This window comes from Sinohyriopsis cumingii, chromosome 10 (genome assembly GCF_028554795.1).
Source record: "Sinohyriopsis cumingii isolate HCF-2022 chromosome 10, ASM2855479v2, whole genome shotgun sequence".
NCBI classification, from domain to species: Eukaryota; Metazoa; Mollusca; class Bivalvia; order Unionida; family Unionidae; genus Sinohyriopsis; species Sinohyriopsis cumingii.
In genome coordinates this window covers 63,810,118-63,828,927 of record NC_142970.1, presented here as the reverse complement: position 1 = coordinate 63,828,927, position 18,810 = coordinate 63,810,118, and the positions used below count along the sequence as shown (strand labels likewise).

The 18,810-nt window shown below is 40.7% G+C and overlaps 1 protein-coding gene across 1 annotated transcript in view; it reads right to left on the bottom strand.

Moving 5' to 3' along the window:
* Nucleotides 1–11,099, bottom strand: part of LOC149790267 (acyl-CoA 6-desaturase-like) — an 83,749-nt gene extending 72,650 nt beyond the window's left edge. Inside the window, exon 1 of the mRNA XM_089972314.1 lies at nucleotides 10,996–11,099. The gene's annotated coding sequence lies outside the window, so the exon portion shown is untranslated. The remainder of the gene's footprint in view (nucleotides 1–10,995) is intronic.
* Nucleotides 11,100–18,810: the final 7,711 nt, after the last annotated feature.

Below are 18,810 nucleotides of genomic sequence, written 5' to 3'. Positions count from 1 at the left end.
GTCATATATATATATATATATATATATATATATATATATATATATATATATATATATATATATATATAATCATGTATAAGAAACTTAACCAATCAATGTCTGTTTTGTTCAAATACGCTAAAAGAGTGCTCACTCTGTGACCATTTTATAACCTGGGTAGTATCATATTGAGAAATCAGTCAGGTGACTGCAGTAGAACAATACTTTTACATAACCATTATATTGGTCAGTAACCCAATACAAATGTATTTGTCGAGATTTTATCTAATATTCGATCTTTACAATATAGGTTTTGATTCACTGAAACACACTTATGACAAGTCACATAGTTTATTGGTGTACAAAACAGTCAGATTTAAAAGATCTATGGCAAGACTTTTGGAATGGTTATCTCTTAAGTTTGAGAATGTTAACATTTTCTAGTTTATACGTTGAATGATGCTCTCGACCGTTAGCATGTCTGGCTTATACGTCGAAAGTTTGAATTTTGCATCAAAGGACTAGTATTTCTCCCCATTACCATGGCAACTAATAGTATCTCATGCTGGGTCAGGCGACCTCAGATCTCGTAGAGTTAATACACACTTGTATGCCTTTATTAGCACCGTTTCTTTTTTTTATGTCAAATGCGATTGAAATAAGCACTAAGTTACTTAAGGACACATATTAAGCTATTTATAGATAACATACCAGGTATTTCTTTTTGTTACGTATTTTTTTTTTTTTTGTGTGGTCCTTTTATATATTGTATTATGAACCTATGATACGCAATATTAAATGTGTTTTCTGTTATGTACGGTCGTGTTTCAATATAAAATCTCAGATTGTTCATCCAGGTCCAACTTCCGACCAATCTTTAGCGTAAAAAATCACGATCACTCAGAATGTTTCCATCATACAATTTGTAAACATTGTCAAATGTTACACAATACATGAAAACTAAACCTACAATACGTGACCTCTGCTGTGTGTCTGATCAAAGTTCCCCGTGTTTAACTGACCGTTTTTTTATTTACGTCAAAAAAAGAAACGATAACAACTTCATTCGCTAACGTCCGAGCTAGGTGATACTCTCCTCTCTCTCTCTCTCTCTCTCTCTCTCTCTCTCTCTCTCTATATATATATATATATATATATATATATATATATATATATATATATATATATATATATATATATATATATATAAGGATTTTGCTACCTCTGCTGCGCTTCTGTTGGGTGAGGTGAGAGAGGTTGGGGGCCCAGAGCTAACAAAAGTAACTTGCTGTGACATTTTCGATTTGTCATTTTTTAATTTTGTTATCTTTTTTATTAGACTCTATGTGTGTAATCATAACAGACCGGCTCGAATTATAAAATATTATTAAAAATCTGCGATGACACACGATTCATTATAATGTATTATTGATTGATATTTTGACACTTTACTGGTTGTTATCAATAAATATGTCACTTGAGGATGTGTGCACAATTGCGTCGTATGCAAATAACGAAATAACCACTACTCCTTTCGAAATGTGTTCCACTGAGCTATAATGAGCAACGAAAGAGCTAATAGTGTGTGTGTGTGTGTGTGTGTGTTCCTTTGTACTTCTTGGTGGGTGTTTAATTACGAATAGAAGGGAAAAATATAATGTTCCTTTATTCAAGCAGACGTTCTATACTTTATCATATGACCAACGTTATTTTTTTAATAGTATTCGCACAGACCGCAAATAAGGTTGTTGTGACCTTTATGTGCATAAATCAAAGTATTGGTGGGGTGGATGAGTCAGTGATACGTATATATATGACCTCTATTCATTCCTACCTTGAAACAAAAAAAAAAAGGAATGGCTTTAAATTAAGAAATAAAAAAATGCCGTTGACAAAACGATGTCCGTAAGAACTAACCCGTGGGATGTTTTAACTGTGGGAACATTTGGTAAACCTTGAACAGGAATCAAACCTAGACCTCGGGTGCGCAGCCCATCTTCGCATGTATGTATGTATGTATGTAGGTATGTAGGTGTGTGTGTGTGTGTGTGCGTGCGTGCGCGTGTGTGCGTGCGTGTGTGCATGCATGCATGTATGTATGCATGTTTGTATGTATGTGTGTCTGTGCGTATGTGTGTGTATGTATGTATGTATGTATGTATGTATGTGTCATGTTTGCTCAGCCCCAGTTCGTAAGTCATGTATAAAGTAAGGTATTATTACAAGTCATGGTTTGATGTCTGAACATTGACGCAGGATAGAGTTAATCTCTTACGCAAGGTTACCGTGACCAGAGAGAAGATCCGGCATCTTGAATAGGCACAGGCGTTAGATAGCGCAACTTCCCACTTATGTGATACAGCTTTGTCCTCAGATCAGAGGAACCCGCGAGGGGGAAACGGTGCGTTTTTAATTGGATCGGGTCAAAGCGACATCCAATCGGAATTGAGACGGAGGGTGTGATAACAATTTCGATCTGAATTATAACTTCTAACTAGCAAGCGAAAATTTAGTCTCGCCTTGGAACATTGCTGAGCAATATCGGGTTACTTCGAGGAAGCCACTCGTAATTTGGCGGTAAAACTTAGAGAGGAGATTCTAAGGAAAGACAAAGCCTCGAAAGGAAGCTTTTTGAGGGGACAAAACTTCCGGTTCGGTTACGTCCAGAGTCTCTAAGAGGGGAGACGGAAGTGCAACTAGCAGAGCAGTCGGAGTCGACAAGTCTAGTCGGTTGAGAGAGTCGAGGAGGAGGAGGGAAAGGAGTCGTGGAGGAGAACGTGTAGAAGGAGGAGGTGTATAGAGAAGTCGAAGAGGATAAGGAATTTGGAGAAAGTCGGGAGGAAGAGGAGAAGGAATTGGAGGAATAGGAGGGAAGAATACACAGATGAGTAGAATACAAGGACAGGTGGAAAGCTATCTCACACTACTAATCAACTGATGCAATATGCTATCACATGGTCGAGCGGAAGGAGATTACTTGGGAAATTTTAGTCATTTGTATATTGTCATTAAATTGTTATTCGTTGAATTTCACTTTTTTTGTATATTCAGTCATTTAACCGTCGGCATTGCTGACTGTGGGCTCGGAGCTTTACATCTATCTTTCACAAATTTAACTTCCAACCAAAATCGAGCCTGGGTGGGACTTCTATAAAAAATTTAATACAATATTGGAAGCACCCCACCCCACAGATAGCACAGTGACGGCATAACAAACCGTCACGTTACAGTGGCAGGTTCGTCCGGGATCTAAATTTGACATAAATATCATCTTTACGACCTAAAGTATTAGTAATTAAGAAGTATCAGTGAACAGGTGTGAGATATTTTCCATCCTGTGTATTTTGAATTTTTATGATTTGTCAACTTGTGTATCTTATATTTTGATATTTGCATGCTTGGTAGATTTCAGTTACTTGCAGAAATTGCGAAGAAAATATCGGGCAAAATATCTTCCCTGAGCGAAGTTAGCCGTTGTCAACAGCTAAGTATTGGGTTATGAACGTGTAACATCTGTCAGTTGTTTAGTAAGTCGAAACAAGCTATCACTTACTGTTAGTATCATCATAAAATGGCTACAGAAAGACGGATGATTAACGAGTATCGCGCCTTGTGCTCGCAAGATCTAGGGTACGAGGGATATCGCCTAGCAGCGTTCATAGAGGAGAGAATCAAAGAATGGAGGGCCGAAAAATCAGCCGAAGGAGAGGCCCAGATAGAGCTGGCCAGGATGGCCGAAAATGCAGCCGAAAGAGAGAAAGCTGGAGCTGGCAAAGATATCGGCGGACAGAGAGACACAGGGGGAGCTAGAGCTGGCCAAGATAACAGCGAACAGAGAGACACATACGGAGTTGGCCAGGATATCAACGACCGCATAAAAGAGAGCTCGATCATGCTCTCGAAATGGAAAAATGAAAGGTAGAAGCTAGAACCACCGATAGGGACGCCTCCAGAACGAGTTCTGGAGGGAGCGTACGACCGATTATCGACCACCGAATGGTGCAAATGGTACAGATACGTATACCGAGGTTCAATGACGAGAAGCGTCCATTGACGATTTCCTCGTGCAATTTGAGAAACTTGCGGGCGTTCATAAAATTCCCGAACAATGTCTCAGCCTTTTTGCAAGGTGCAGCTCGCGAAATTTACCATAACTTAGCTGCAGAAGAAGCTGACGACTACAACGCGCTCAGGAAAGCCATTCTTTGCCATTATTGGCTGACCACCGAAACGTACCGTAAACTTTCTCGGGACTCGACGAAAAAAGGCAACGGAAACCCACTCTCAATTCCACACCCGTGTTCGAGGGTTATTTGAGAAGTGGATACAGATGGCAGAAGTCGAACGATAGTACGACGGGCTACGCGAGGTTATACTCGAGGAGCATGTCCTGAGTACTAACCGTCGCAAGTTGCCAGTATTCGTTGCGGAGAGAGAGCATCGGACTCTCGAATAGATCGCTAGCATGGCGGAGAGATACGAGCAGGCACACTCGAAGAGTGGAGGTTCTGGGGGTACGGACCGACCCCGACCCACTGAGTCGCGCCGTGTGACTAAGGGAGAGCTGGTTGTCCGTAACCGTCAGGGCGACGAGAAGGTCGGAGGGATATCTACAGGTAAGGATGTCACCCATAGACCAGGACAGGCCTCACCCACGAAATCAGTTCCTGCAGGACTGAGAGGGCCATCGAGGTGCTACAACTGCAAGTGCCCGGGGAATTTTGCAAGGGACTGTCCCAAAAACAGGCAGACCCAGGTGAATGTCGTCGCTAGTAAGGAAAGCTATAAACCAGCAAACCTCGCGTCCGCAACTGTCAACGGAGAAGGTGCCATACTCTTATACAACAATGGGTGTAACGTTCCCGCCCTTGTCGATAGGAAGTATGTTCAGCCTAAGAACTACACAGCGGAGGTAATTAAGGTCCAGTATGCGAACATCGCGTGTGACTCGTTCCCAGTGGCTGTCATTGACCTTGATTCACTGTACGTGAAGGGGAGAATTGAAGCTGCGTGCTTGGATGGACTGTCACATGACGGTATACTGGGATGTCGTTATGTTTTGCCACAACCTGCACTCCGACGCCAGTGAGTGCTGTGGAAACTATGTCCAAGAGTCGACAGACGAAACCGACGCCGATAGAAGTTACTTCATCACCGGACAGTAACGTACTTTCGGCCGAATTGATGAAGCTTCAGCAGGAAGACGCAGTTCTGGTGCAGTTACATAAATACGCTACAGATGGAACGGAGAAACATATTCCGAAGTTCGTGTACAAGAAGGGGATCTTGTATCACCATTCCAGGAAAGGACACGAATACTTCAAGCAAATCGTCGTGCCAAAGAAGAAGGATGTGAAGTGTTGAAACTCGCGCACGAAACTCTCATGGGAGGACACATGGGAATTGCCATGACGCGTGATCGTCTTGTCAAGGAATTCTACTGGCCAGGGGTCCATGGAGATGGTAAGGGATTCTGTCTCTCCTGTGACAAGTGTCAGAAAATGGCACCGAAAACGGATGAACGACCTGTCCTCTTGGAACTGCACCCTTTATCGATGAACCGTTTCGACGCGTCGCGAAGGATTTGATCGGACCGATAAAACCCGCGTCGGCACAAAGAAATCGGTATATTTCAACGGTCATATATTACGCTGAACGATATCCGGAGGTTGTCGCGTCGCGTACGGCAGTCAGAAACTGCTGCCGAGAAGAACTACTCCGTATCGGAGAGGGAATGCTTCAGAATCGTGTTCGGGATATCACGGTTCGAGCGGTACCTATACGGGAGGAAGTTCGTATTGGAGACAGACCACCAACTTCTCACCTATCTCACGCAGGCGAAATTGTCGAATGGACGTTTGATGAGATGGTCGCTGTTCTTAAAGCAGTACCAGATGCAGATCAGATACGTGAAAGGAACCGAGAATTTATGCGCCGATTTCATGGGCAGGAGCGCTGAATTGACATAGATAGCTCAGTAGATAACCGTATGTTGTGTGTATATTCGTGTCCGTTGTCAGCGTCTAGCGTATTGCGATTTTGTTTCTTTTATTGTTTGTAGTAACGCGCGTCTGCAATTGTAACAATTTGGGGGGAATAAAATCCCGATTTTATTCTCAGGCGTGGGGGGTGTCACGTTTGCTCAGCCACAGTTCGTAAGTCGTGTATAAACTAAGGTATTATTACAAACCATTGTTTGATATCTGAACATGGACGCAGGCTAGAGTTAATATCTTACGCAAGGTTACCGTGACCAGAGAGAAGATCCGGCATCTTGAATCGGCACAGGCATTAGATAGCGCAACTTCCCGCTTACGTAATACAGCTTCGTCCTAAGATCAGGGGAATCCGCGAGGAGGAAACGGGGCGTCTTCTAAATCTGTCACCACGTGGACAGACAGCGAGAAGGACATTGTCCGCTAAGTTTGATTGGATTGGGTCAAAGCGACATCCAGTCGGAATTGAGACGGAGGGTGTGATAACAATTTCGATATGAATTGTACTTTCTAGCTAGCAAGCGATAATTTAGTCTCGCCTAGGAACATTGCTGAGCAATATCGGGTTACTTCGAGGAAGCCACTAGTAGTTTGGCGGTAAAACTTAGAGAGGAGATTCTAAGGAAAGACAAAGCTTCGTAAAGGAATATTTTTTCTGGGGGACAGAACTTCCGGTTCGGTTAAGTCCAGAGTCTCTAGGAGGGGAGACGGAAGTACGACTAGCAGAGCAGTCGGAGTCGACAAATCTAGTCGGTTGAGAGAGTCGAGGAGGAGGAGGGAAAGGAGTCGAGGAGGAAAAAATGGAGAAGGAGGAGGAGGAGTAAAGAGAAGTCGAGGATGAGAAGGAATTTGGAGAAAGTTGGGAGGAAGAGGAGAAGGAAGAATACACAGATGAGTAGAATACAAGGACAGGTGGAAAGCTATCTCACACTACTAATCAAGTGATGCAATAGTCTATCACAGGGTCGAGCGAAAGGAGAGTACATGGGAAATTTTAATCATTTGACTATTGAATTGTTATTAAATTCTTATTCGTTGAATTTCACTTTCTTGTATATTCAATCATTTAACCGTCGGCATTGCTGACTGGGAGCTCGGAGCTTTAAATCTATCTTTCACTAATTTAACTTCCAACAAAAATCGAGCCTGGGTGGGACTTCTATAAAAATTTAAATAAAATATTGGAAGGACCCCACCCCACACCTACCACAGTGACGGCATAACAGTCCGTCACGTCACGGTATGTATGTATGTATTTGTGTATGTATGTATGTATGTATGTATGTATGTATGTATGTATGTATGTATGTATGTAGGTAGGTAGGTAGCTAGATAGGTAGGTAGGTAGCTAGCTAGCTAGCTAGCTAGGTAGATAGGTAGGTAGGTAGGTATCTATGTATGTATCTATGTACGTATGTATGTATAACAAAAATAAATGTCAAATTGAAGCAGCCCATATATAAAGTTTCAAATTATACTTTCCGTATATGTAGTAAATTTGAGACGAATACCAAGAAAATTTTAGTCTATATACAGAATGTATTAAAATAATATTGATTTTATTTGGTTGCATGGAACTTCATCGCATATTACGATTCCATTGAAATGACATCTGTGCTAAATTTTATACAAGTCAAGAAAACACTGATTGTCTAATATTATGTTATAGTATTCACACGATGATTTACATGGGCAAATGACGTCGGACTAACATATGAATGGCAAAAATAATATACCGTAATATCAAGAAACCCATCAAACATTTTAGACCAGGGAAGAAAAGAGAAGGGTTCAACTTAATTTTCTTCTTCAAAATTTAAATTTGTATGCTATTTTAAGCCATACGGGTTAAGACTTATATAACCAGATATATTCCACGGATAACATTCAAATTCCTTTGTCGCTCACTTCATGGAGACGGAAGTAGAATATTGATATCTTATAATCCTTGATTCAAATGTCTTTATCTTCTACCGTATGGTCCCTATTATGTAGTGATTTAACTGGTCGCTTTTTGGGGGAAATGAAAGGCTTTATTGTGCCGCGTGAGCTCACTGACGCACCACGGCGGTTGAACCAGTTTTGTTAATTTATTCATTCAAAAGCAAAGCCTTCTTGCTGGGAATCGGGCATGCCAACCACTGAACCATGTCGGCTTCTCTAATCTGAATTTTGGAGAAATGGTTAAAACTTTTACGAGGTGATAAAAGTGTTGTGAAAAATATCTTACGAAGTCCATGTGTGAATTAATAATTTACTTACTGCTCATGCAATAAAGTCTGTTTTGTGTTGATCAGTTCAGGTGTGTGGAAAGGGATTTAATAACTAGAAGAAGTTACGGTTCTTGGGATCATTTTATCAAGAGTTATTGCCGTTGGAGATAAACAGACTGTCACATCCTTCTTTTATAATGCAGATACAACTGGTAAGGTTTCACTTTTATCTTTCCTTGTCCAGTTTTAAAACATATTACATTATACCATCAGAATAACAGATGGTTTGCCATTAACGTCAATGACAAGCTGCTGTTTGAAAGTTTGATCACGAAATTTGCTTAGTCAGAGAGTAAAATCATTATTTGTCCCTTTATCATTCGTACCATACAGGCATCTCTCATGCATATGCTCACAGGTGTGTCATACCCATTTATATGCAAATAAATGGCATACTCATTTGTATGTTTATACGCTTCGCGCACGCGTTAGTATGCTCATAGGTATGTCATACGCTAGTGAATTTTATTAAATATACGGTACTCATGTGGATGGTCATGAGTATGTCATATTTATATAATCATAGGTATGTCATCAGGGGCGTATTAACCATTAAGCAGACTAAGCACGTGCTTAGGGCACCAGGGCCAAAGGGGGCACCACAAAGTTGAGAAAAGGGTGAAAAGAAAAAAAAACGAATGAAGATTTGTAAAACAAAATTGATAAAACTAGTGCAAATTGATCATAATGTTATGTTTCTTGATCATGGTGCACCCTAGGGTTATCTTCCCAGGTGTACCACAAGGAGCACTGCTCTTTCGGTCAGCGTGGAAAGGAGGGGGGCACCAAGATTTGTCAGTGCTTAGGGCACCAGTGAGCCTTAATCCGCCCCTGTATGTCAAACGCGATTGTGTGCTATTAAAAATACGTTACTCATTTGGAGTCGCTTGAGTATGTCATAATTATTTTCATGTTCATACAAATATCATGCTTACCTCTGATGTAACATGTCCGCTTTATGCTCATCATATTTATGCTCAAAAATAATAGCATGCTTATTTGTATTTTCATTAGTATATCATTTTCATATGTATGCTGAAAAGTGTACTCTACAAATAAATGTCATACTCATTTGTATGTTCATAAGTATGCCACGTTCACTTGTAAGCTCAAACATATATCATGAACATTTTGCTTATCTTCACATGTATGTTCATGGGTATGTCATATTTATATGTTCACAAGTAGGCCACGTTCACTTCTAAGCTTGAATATATATATATATATATATATATATATATATATATATATATATATATATATATATATATATATATATATATATATATATATATATATATTCATGGGTATATTTACTCATTTATATGTTTATATGTACGTCACGTTCATTTGTATGCTTTTTGGCCATTTGCTCTGGGTTCCCAAGCAACAACGTAAGCTGTGGAAAGAATGTTATTAACGACGACGATCATACCGAAAAATGAGACGAGGAGTGGAAGCGGTGTTAATAGTGACCTTCATTTGATGCATTATGGATACGAACTAGTGACCTGATTTTTCCAGTATATAAACTAATGTTGTTGTTGTTGTAGGGTTTAACGCCATTTTTCAGCACATGATAGGCTGTACCTGGCGGCTAGTATTAATGGTGGAGGAAGAATCCGGGAAAGTCCCGGAAAGAACCACCGACCCTCGAGAAGCTACTGGCAAGCTTTCTCACATACCCACATTGGCCGAATCCGAGGCTCGAACCCACGCAGACAGAGGTGAGATGGCAGTGATCCGTAACGGAGAGCGCTTTAGACCACTCGGCCACTAGGGGCCCCTATATGTAAATTAATGTACTGGACACACAAGTTTAATGTTCGGTTTAAAGATGTAAGTAAACGACTAACATCAGACAGACGGACGGACGAATGACTTAGAATAACACAATTAGATTAGTTCGGAGTAGTTCCTGCAATTAGCGAATAAGGGAAAACCGTAATCAGTTTTAATCAAATTATATTTCAAATTTAATCAAATAATATTTAAAATTTAATCAAATAATATTTAAAATTTAATCAAATCATTTATCCAAATGCATAACGTAAAATCCACCTTGGTGTACAGATCGTTTCCTTGTATAACTTTTAAATTCCGTCGTTGCTTGCTTCATGGTAAGAGAAATAACATGTTACAATCGAGTCTATTACTCTTACCGTTAATAAACTGTCCTATAACATGATATGTGGAGCATATACGAAACGGTAAAACGGTATGCGTTGTATAAGCTATCGTGTAACGTGACCACACAGGGAACGGTAAAACATGCTTCTGAAATCCAATCTTGACCGTATGTACATGGTGATCAAATAAAAAATTTCGGTGAAAATCTAAGTCTAAATTCTAGGGGATAGCAAATTTCCAACAGAGGGACTGAGATAAAATATTTTAAGACTGTTTTCTTTGCTGAATGGTTCAATGTAATGTAGATGAGTCATACAAATATCTATCACGTACAAACGTAATGTATACATAAATGTAATATCTATTTCTACACTAATAATTGAGGAATCAATTGTCTTGAAACTAAGAAGAAGAAGAAGAGGAAGAAGAAGAAAAAATAACGAACAAGAAGAACAAAATAATAACAACAACAACAACAACAACAACAATAATAATAATAATAATAATAATAATAATAATAATAATAATAATAATAATAATAAATTGCCTATTTGACATTATGTTAGATTATATTTACAAAATTCAAAAAAAAAACGAGTCAACCATTAAAAGCTTACCAATCTGTCGAGGTGATCTAGCCGTTTACTGTTCATCTAGATCTCCAGTGGAATTTGTCCCCGGAGAGTGCACTCGTAGTAGATGTACTTGATCCAGTTACCCAGCTAAATGTAATGTGATTTCCAGAGCTAAAAGCAAAAAAAAAACAACAAAAAGCAAACAAACAAAATCCATTACAACATATGGATCCAAAACGGGACGGGCGCCAACGACTCAAATTCTCTCTCTCTCTCTCTCTTTCTCTCTCTCTCTCTCTCTCTCTCACACACACACACACACACACTTTGTATTTTGTCCGATCGGGAAAGGCACAGAAACATTGTTTGATGATTTGTTGGAAATAAATTGCAATACTTTCCCATGTTGAGAGAGAGAGAGAGAGAGAGAGAGAGAGAGAGAGAGTGTGCGTGTGTGTGTTCTCGTCATACAACTTTTCCTTCGCCGTCCGAACCAGAGACTTCAAATACTGAAATACAGTTGGATGTATTTTAAAGACGTGAACATCGATTTTAGAATCTCGATAACTTTACTGATAGAGGGCTGGATGGTGGGAATAGAGAATCGGGGGTGGGGGTGCGGGTGAAACATAACTACTACCATTAGTGCAAGAACATATTAATTTGTCACTTGTTAGTAGTGAATGGGGATCCTATAGGGTCTATGGGACTTATCATTAAAATTACCCTTGGGACAATATAGGGTCTATGTAAATTTAACATGGAGAAAAATCGTGGGACAGTATAGGGTCTATGGGAATTAACATGGCCAAATACCCTGGGACAATATAGGGTCTATGTAAATTTAACATGGCCAAATACCCTGGGACAATATAGGGTCTATGTAAATTTAACATGGCCAAAAACCCCTGGGACTGTATAGGGTCTATGTAAAATTGAAACAGGGAGGGTCTCTATCTCTAAAAAATAAAATAAAAAAAGGGGTAGGCAATGGAAAGGCTATCTCTTTTCGAGAAATATGGCTGGCCCTGAAAAGGGCCTTTGGGTTTTCTTCTTCTTCTTCTTCTAATTTCTTCTTTTTCTCCACCAAGTTCTTATTTTATCTCCTACACTCTTCTTCTCTTTCTTTTTTTTCTTCTCCTCCTCTTCTTTCTTCTTCTCTTCCTCCTCTTCTTTCTTCCTCTTTTCATTTTCTTCTTCTTTTTCAATTTTTTCGTTCCATTTGCGTATTCTTATTCTTTCCTCTTCATCCTCCTTCTCCTCCTTTATCTCTTTCATTACACCACTAATCTTGTCCTTTGCTTTTCTTAAGTTATTAATTTCCATCTTTACACGATGGGGACTATAGGAATAATGGTCTTCAACCAGTCTTATTAGCATCTGTTCCATTATTCCTAAGTTGTCTAAAACCTCTTGCAAGGTTTGCATCTTGTCCATTTGGTTACAAGCCATCTTCTTTGTAGAATGGTTCCAACGACGAACGTGGTGGGTTCTTATACTGAAAGCGCGGACGTGAAGGAAAACATCCCCCTAAAACATAAAATTGATCTTACCTAGATCATGACCGAACAACGCGCGGACGTGAAGGAAAACATCCCCACTTTTCTCATTTCATATAATAAAACCCCAAACTATACTCTCCACATACGCAAAGAAACAATAAAAAACCCATAATCTACTATTCACACAAACTTACGCAAGCCCGTACAAACGCAAACACACAAACACATACACTCACACTATTAATAAAGAGTTAGTGTTTATATTCACACTACTCTACCTACACACATTGGCAAATTAATAGTTATTTCTTTTCTAGAGTATTGGGTAGCCCTGAAAAGGGCTGTTGGTTTTTTTTTTTGAACTCCAGATGCACCTATCTAATGATGGCACCTTCCTGGCCTGGCGCCACACACGCATCTTCTACTCCAGTCTTTCCAGTTGACTCGTTTGGCTGGGAGCGCAGAGGGAGGATGATTAGCTTCATCACCCCAATCCTCTGTCTCTGGTATCTTGTAAGCCATCCTCTCTCCTATTTTCTTTTCCTCCTCTTCCCTCTGTCTTCTCTCCTCCTCTTCCTTCTTTATTCTTTCCTCTTCTACTATAGCCTCCGCAGCCAGTTCATTTACCAGGCGCCTGACATATTCCAGATGTATCTGGAGTTCAAGAAGTTTGCTTATTCTGGTATTCATTCTGGTGTTGATCAATCAACAAGGGTAGCTAGACTGCCGAGCGAGTTTCAATTTATAGTGAAAGCGCGGACGTGATGGAAAACATCCCCCTAAAAACATAAAATTGATCTTACCTAGATCATAACCAAAAACAACAACGCGTTGACCTAAAAGAAACACTCACTCACTTTTTATGCTACCCATCACTATTTTAAAAATGTTTATAAATCACTTCAATAGACTATCCACATACGCAAAGCAATCCAATTTAACCTCAAATATACACCTCAAACACTGAAAAAGACATCATTTTAATCTACTATCCATACCAACGTACTTGATCACTTACAAACACAAACACAAACACAAACTCACAAACACATACCCTTACATTTTTTAAGAAAGAGTTAGTGTTTATTTTCACACTACTCTACCTACACACATTGGCAAATCGATCGTTATTTCTTTTCTAGAGTATTGGGGTAGCCCTGAAAAGGGCTGTTTTTTTGTTTGCTATGGCATTCTTTTTTAGTTTCTAAGAATGCGATGTCCTCTGAGGATAGACTTTCTGGCAATAGGTCTGCTTCTTCGGAAAGAGAAGAAGAACTCTTTGGTGTCGATACGACAATCGACAAAGCCTCTGTCAGCTTCAGGTTGCTACTGTTGTTGTTGCTGCTGTTGCTGCTGTCTCTGAAGTCTGTACTTCTCTGTCCATTCTTCTTTTTCCCGGTTCATTTCTTCTCTGAAGAGCTCTTCTATCAGGTCTTCAGTGACTTTTAACATTCTCACATTCTCTATTTCTTCTGGCTTCGGTATCAGACTGTGTCTGACCCTATGCAAATTCACGTAGGCTTCGTTGAGCTTAGCTAGTTTGGAGCACATCTTCGTAGGAGGATGAGTCGACAATGGATGGTTAGACTTGAAACAACCCCCGGTTCTTAAAGTCAAAGCGCGGACGTGAAGGAAAACATCCCCTACGGTTTTCGAGCCGCAACGTTCAGTGAGTGTCATGAGAGGGATAGTAAGAAATGAAAGAGCATTAATCCAACATTCTTATACCTAAACAAAAGACAAAGTCATTTTTTTCAAAACACAACATTTTTTATTCAAAAATTACTTAACACTAAACAACAACATTTCTAACATATTTTTTAACAATAATCCAACATTATAACAATAAACATTTTTTTCAAAACATCAAACATTTTTTTCTTCAAATACAATCTACCTTGAACAGGGCTGACAACGTTGTGAATGAAATTGTGATTTCCACTTTTGGAAATCATTAGGCCATTGATGGACACTACGTTTCCTAGCTTGAGACAAAAGATAAGCATAATGGTCACAAAACCATCGATCTACTTTCACATCATTTCTAGAAGAAGAACGAGGATCAAAATGAGTCACTAAATGTTCTAAGGAATAGCCCAGGCTGCGATGATGCAGAAAATACACACAGTACTGTCCACACACCAAGGAATCTGTGCCTTGTAATTTCACATTATTGAATCGGGTGGTCTGAGCATTTCTTCTCATAAAGTCAATGATATCGTCTTCCAAAGGGGGCAATCCGTACGAATCGAAATATTCCACACATCCTTCTTGAGGAAAGTAGACGGCTACCCAGTGGGTTCCTGGAAGATGACTGTCATCCGTGTTGATCACGTAAGCTTGATGGTCTTGAGGTTTGCGATGAGGGAGTTCATCTTTAGCACAGACGACAGGATTCCAAGAAGCCGTATACGAACTGTGGTTCAAAAGGTAATAAAGTTCCCAGGTATCCATTGATTTGTGTGTGTTTTTTTTTCTTCTTCTTCACAGGTAATAATACGTTGTCAATTCGATCCTGACTTTTTGCTTGAAAATGTCTGACGAATAAACGGTTATTCGTTCTGTTTCCTCACTCTGATTCAGGAGAGCTTCGATACGATGGATCTCTTGAGTGGTTAATGGTGGACAAGAATGTTCACGCAAGTCTTTATACCACTGGTGCAACACGTCTTTGTTCGAGATGAGACTCCAAGCTTCGTCCAGATACTCGTCCAATTTTTCTTCTTGACTCAACATCAGGAATTTATCGTGTTGAATTTGACTGGGATGATCGTTTTGACATCCATAGCAATTTTTCTTGATCAGTTCCGTCATTTTTTCCACCAAGTGTTTGGCAAAACAGGAGACTAAATGGGCTTCTTGTTCTGGCCATCTCGATTTCATTATGATCACTTCTTCGTCTTTGTCTTGAGATTCTCCTTCCATGGTCTCCTCACATTTCATGTCCAAAGTTTCTCCACTAGGTAAAGAGGGATAACAGTCTTCCATGACTTCTAGTAATCTAGAATGACTTCTCTCAAGCTGTTGATTTCTATGGTATTATCGAATTCTGCATACAGGATGACGTTCACTGTCTTGTCCAGTGGCTTTGCAAACTCAAGTTCCACACGAATCTGGCCGGATTTTATAGGGTGGAAATGTCCCTCGTCGCTGCCTTGGTCTGGAGTGAAATCAAAAGCCCACAAAGCATACCCTCCTGCATAATCTTCGTACGTAATGCCGTGACTGGTGTTGGTTCCTAACTGACCGGTGGCTTCGTACAGGGACAAGTACGATCTCAAGTAATTCATTTTTTTGGGATCAAAGTCAGGTTCGAAAGGTCGGGTACACAAGGTCTTGCCATCGCGACTGACTTCGATTTTCTTCACGTCGAAGTGATGAAAGTTGAAAGGATTTTTTTTGAATGCTCCGTTGAAGGCTTCATTCTCGACCATACCAAGGATTAAACGTTTGGGTAACTGTTCTTGAAACAGATGATCTTGGGTTATGGAATGATGGCTAGCGGGAATGGTGAACGTTTTCACTTCCACGCGTCGTATGGGATACTTGGCGGTCATTCTGCTCAACGTTTGACTGATGTCGTTACCTACTTTGGGTAACACTTCCACGCGTCGTACGTAGAGTTTGGCATCCACGATTTTGCTTTTAGGATTGCCACCAGTAGTAGCATCAGTATCAGCCAACAAATGGAAAGCGGTACTGCTACGATTCAGTCTCAAGTGAACATTGACCCCGTTCAGCAAATACTTCTCTTGCAACCATATGTCCAAATGCAAACGATCCATCAGTTCTAAACTCTTTTCACCTACGATTTTCTTTTGTCTTTCCCCGAAGCCGTTATTGTCTTTATCTAGCTCGTCAAACTCCTTCGCTTCGTCAGGTTCCCATAGCACACAAGCATTGAGATGAGTATCCTTGGCATCTATTCCGTACGTCAAGAGATTTTCCAGGTAGGCACGGTAAGGGTAAGTATCCATGCTGCTGCTGACCAGTTTGTTATTCAAGTACAAGTCCACTGAGCTGAACAAGGAATGCATGAAATTGTTGACGGGAGCTATATTCTCACTGTCTTCTACTGAACCATTATTCTTATCTAGAACTTGGACTTTCAAGTACAAGTAACTGCTATTCAGATCGATGTAATCTTCGGGCTGTCCCTTGATATCAAACTCGATGGGAGCGGAATCAATCAATGAGGAAACGGGATTAAATTCCACCCATTGGGATTCTTGCATCGTCATCATCGTGGGGGGCATGGCAAACAGATCTAGTTCCGTCTTGGAACAGGCGCAAGACTCTCGGTGCATCATTTTTTTTCTGTGTTTCAATAATCGAAAACGTCTAAGTCTCGAACGGTTCTTCTTTTCTTGGCCTTTCTAGCTTGAAGTCTAGTGAAAGGGTGTTTTCTTCGTCGTCTCTTTCTGCCTTGTCCTTGCTGAATGCCTGACTCGGTAGCGTGCAGGGCATTTATAGGTGTGTCTCGTCGGCCTAAAATGTCTTTGTCCGTTTGCAGCAAGACATTTTTGCCAGCCCTCATGAAGGCTTCTTTAGGGTTTTGTTTGTCGATGATGACATTTTGGAGAAATTCTTTGCCTTGCGTCAGTGCCGCATCTTTCAAGGCCTGCAATCCGCGTGTCACCATCGGTTTCAACACCGGGGCCACCGAACGAAAGGCCGATTTTAACATGTCTCCTAAACCGTGTCCTCGCTGTCGTGCGACCCCTCGGTACACTGGATACATGACTTACTTACGAGTCGTGAGAAAACCGTTTTCGAAAATGGAGTTTCACCGTGACTTTTCCTTTGGTGAATGGAATATTTTGTCCCAGATCTCCTTTTATAGTAATGTTGACCGTGTCCAAATACGACTTGCTGACAGGCAAATAGTGAGGATGGACAAATTCGCGGTGGACGTGGTAAGTGTTTCCACCTTCCTCGTCAGCGAGCGTGGCAGAATCCACTTTGAAAGGAATGACACGCAGTAACGGCACGGAGGTGTGTCCCACTACGTTATACTCCACCACATCGGAATACACAAAGATCAAATTCAGTCCTTGGTTCAGTTCTACCGGGGTACGAAAATACTTGGCAAAAGTCTCGTTGTCGAAAATGCCTGATGAATCGGGTTTTTGTTCTACTTTCTTCCTCAGCTCCATGTCACCGCCCAACATGTCAAACAATTCAGGACAAAATAAAATGGTCACGATTTTACTCTGCTCAAATTTCATCAAGAAGCGACGAGCTACTTTGTGGTACTCCATGGTGACACTTTTGTTCTTGACCTGCTCAAAAGCTTTCCCAAACACGCCACTAAACCTGGAGGCTACGGCGCTGACCAAATGATGACCACTAAAATAATAGCCTGCGGAATGAACAAGTGGTAGGTCCACGTTTTAGTGATGTCATTATAGATTTTCTTGTCAGGTATGGTTCTCTTATTCAATTCCTGTTGCAATGGCACGTCATGAACTTCCACCGTAAAAAAATTTTGATTGGGAAGGACATTGAGGACTTGGGTCGGGTGAATCATTTCCACTAAAGCCACTTCCCAATGGGCTTCGTGATCTAAGGAGATGGCCTGAGGTAATTTAGCCGTGTAACAGCACAACGTGTTCTTGGGAAACACCTCCATGGAACTGTCACTGGGTAAGGTTAAGTAAAATTGGTTTTCGTGACTCATAATTCCAGAGTTCTGTGGCTGTCCGAGAGGTTATTACTGGACGTCAGAGGCGTGTCTCCGCCCAAAATGGGGTTCTGGTTGTGGTTGGACTGGTGACTGACACTGGCACTGGACACAAGGTTCCCGTTCGAGGAGAATTTCAGGGAAGGATTGGGAAGCAGGTAACCGATGCAACTGCTCAATAAAATGGTCCACAATTGTTTGTCTCCTTGTTGCAAACTCAAATTGGCAATGGCTGCCCCGATGACACAATACACCACGAAGATTTGGCAGAAAAAGACGATTTGCGTTTTAGGCACACGTTCTCCACACCACACCCACAAGGGTTGTTTTTGTAAATCTTGCACAGAAGAACTAGGTGAAGAAGGAGTGGTCGACGTAGCTGCGTCTGCTGAGTGAAAGGGCATGATGGTCACTTCTTCTTTTTATAGTCGATGACTTGCGAAGCGTCGATCCAAGAATCGAAACTGGGTGGATATCCTTTCCAACGTACTTTGACTTCTTTGACACGTCGTTTGCCCACTTTACGGGTTCTGCGTTCGAGAATGCTTTCGATGTCGTACACGTCGTCTTCTTTTTTGGTGACACGTTGTAACTCGGGCAAATAAAACGTTCCTTTGAGTACTTCTCCGTTCATGTCTTCCAATTTATAGACGGCAGGATGACGGCCATGCA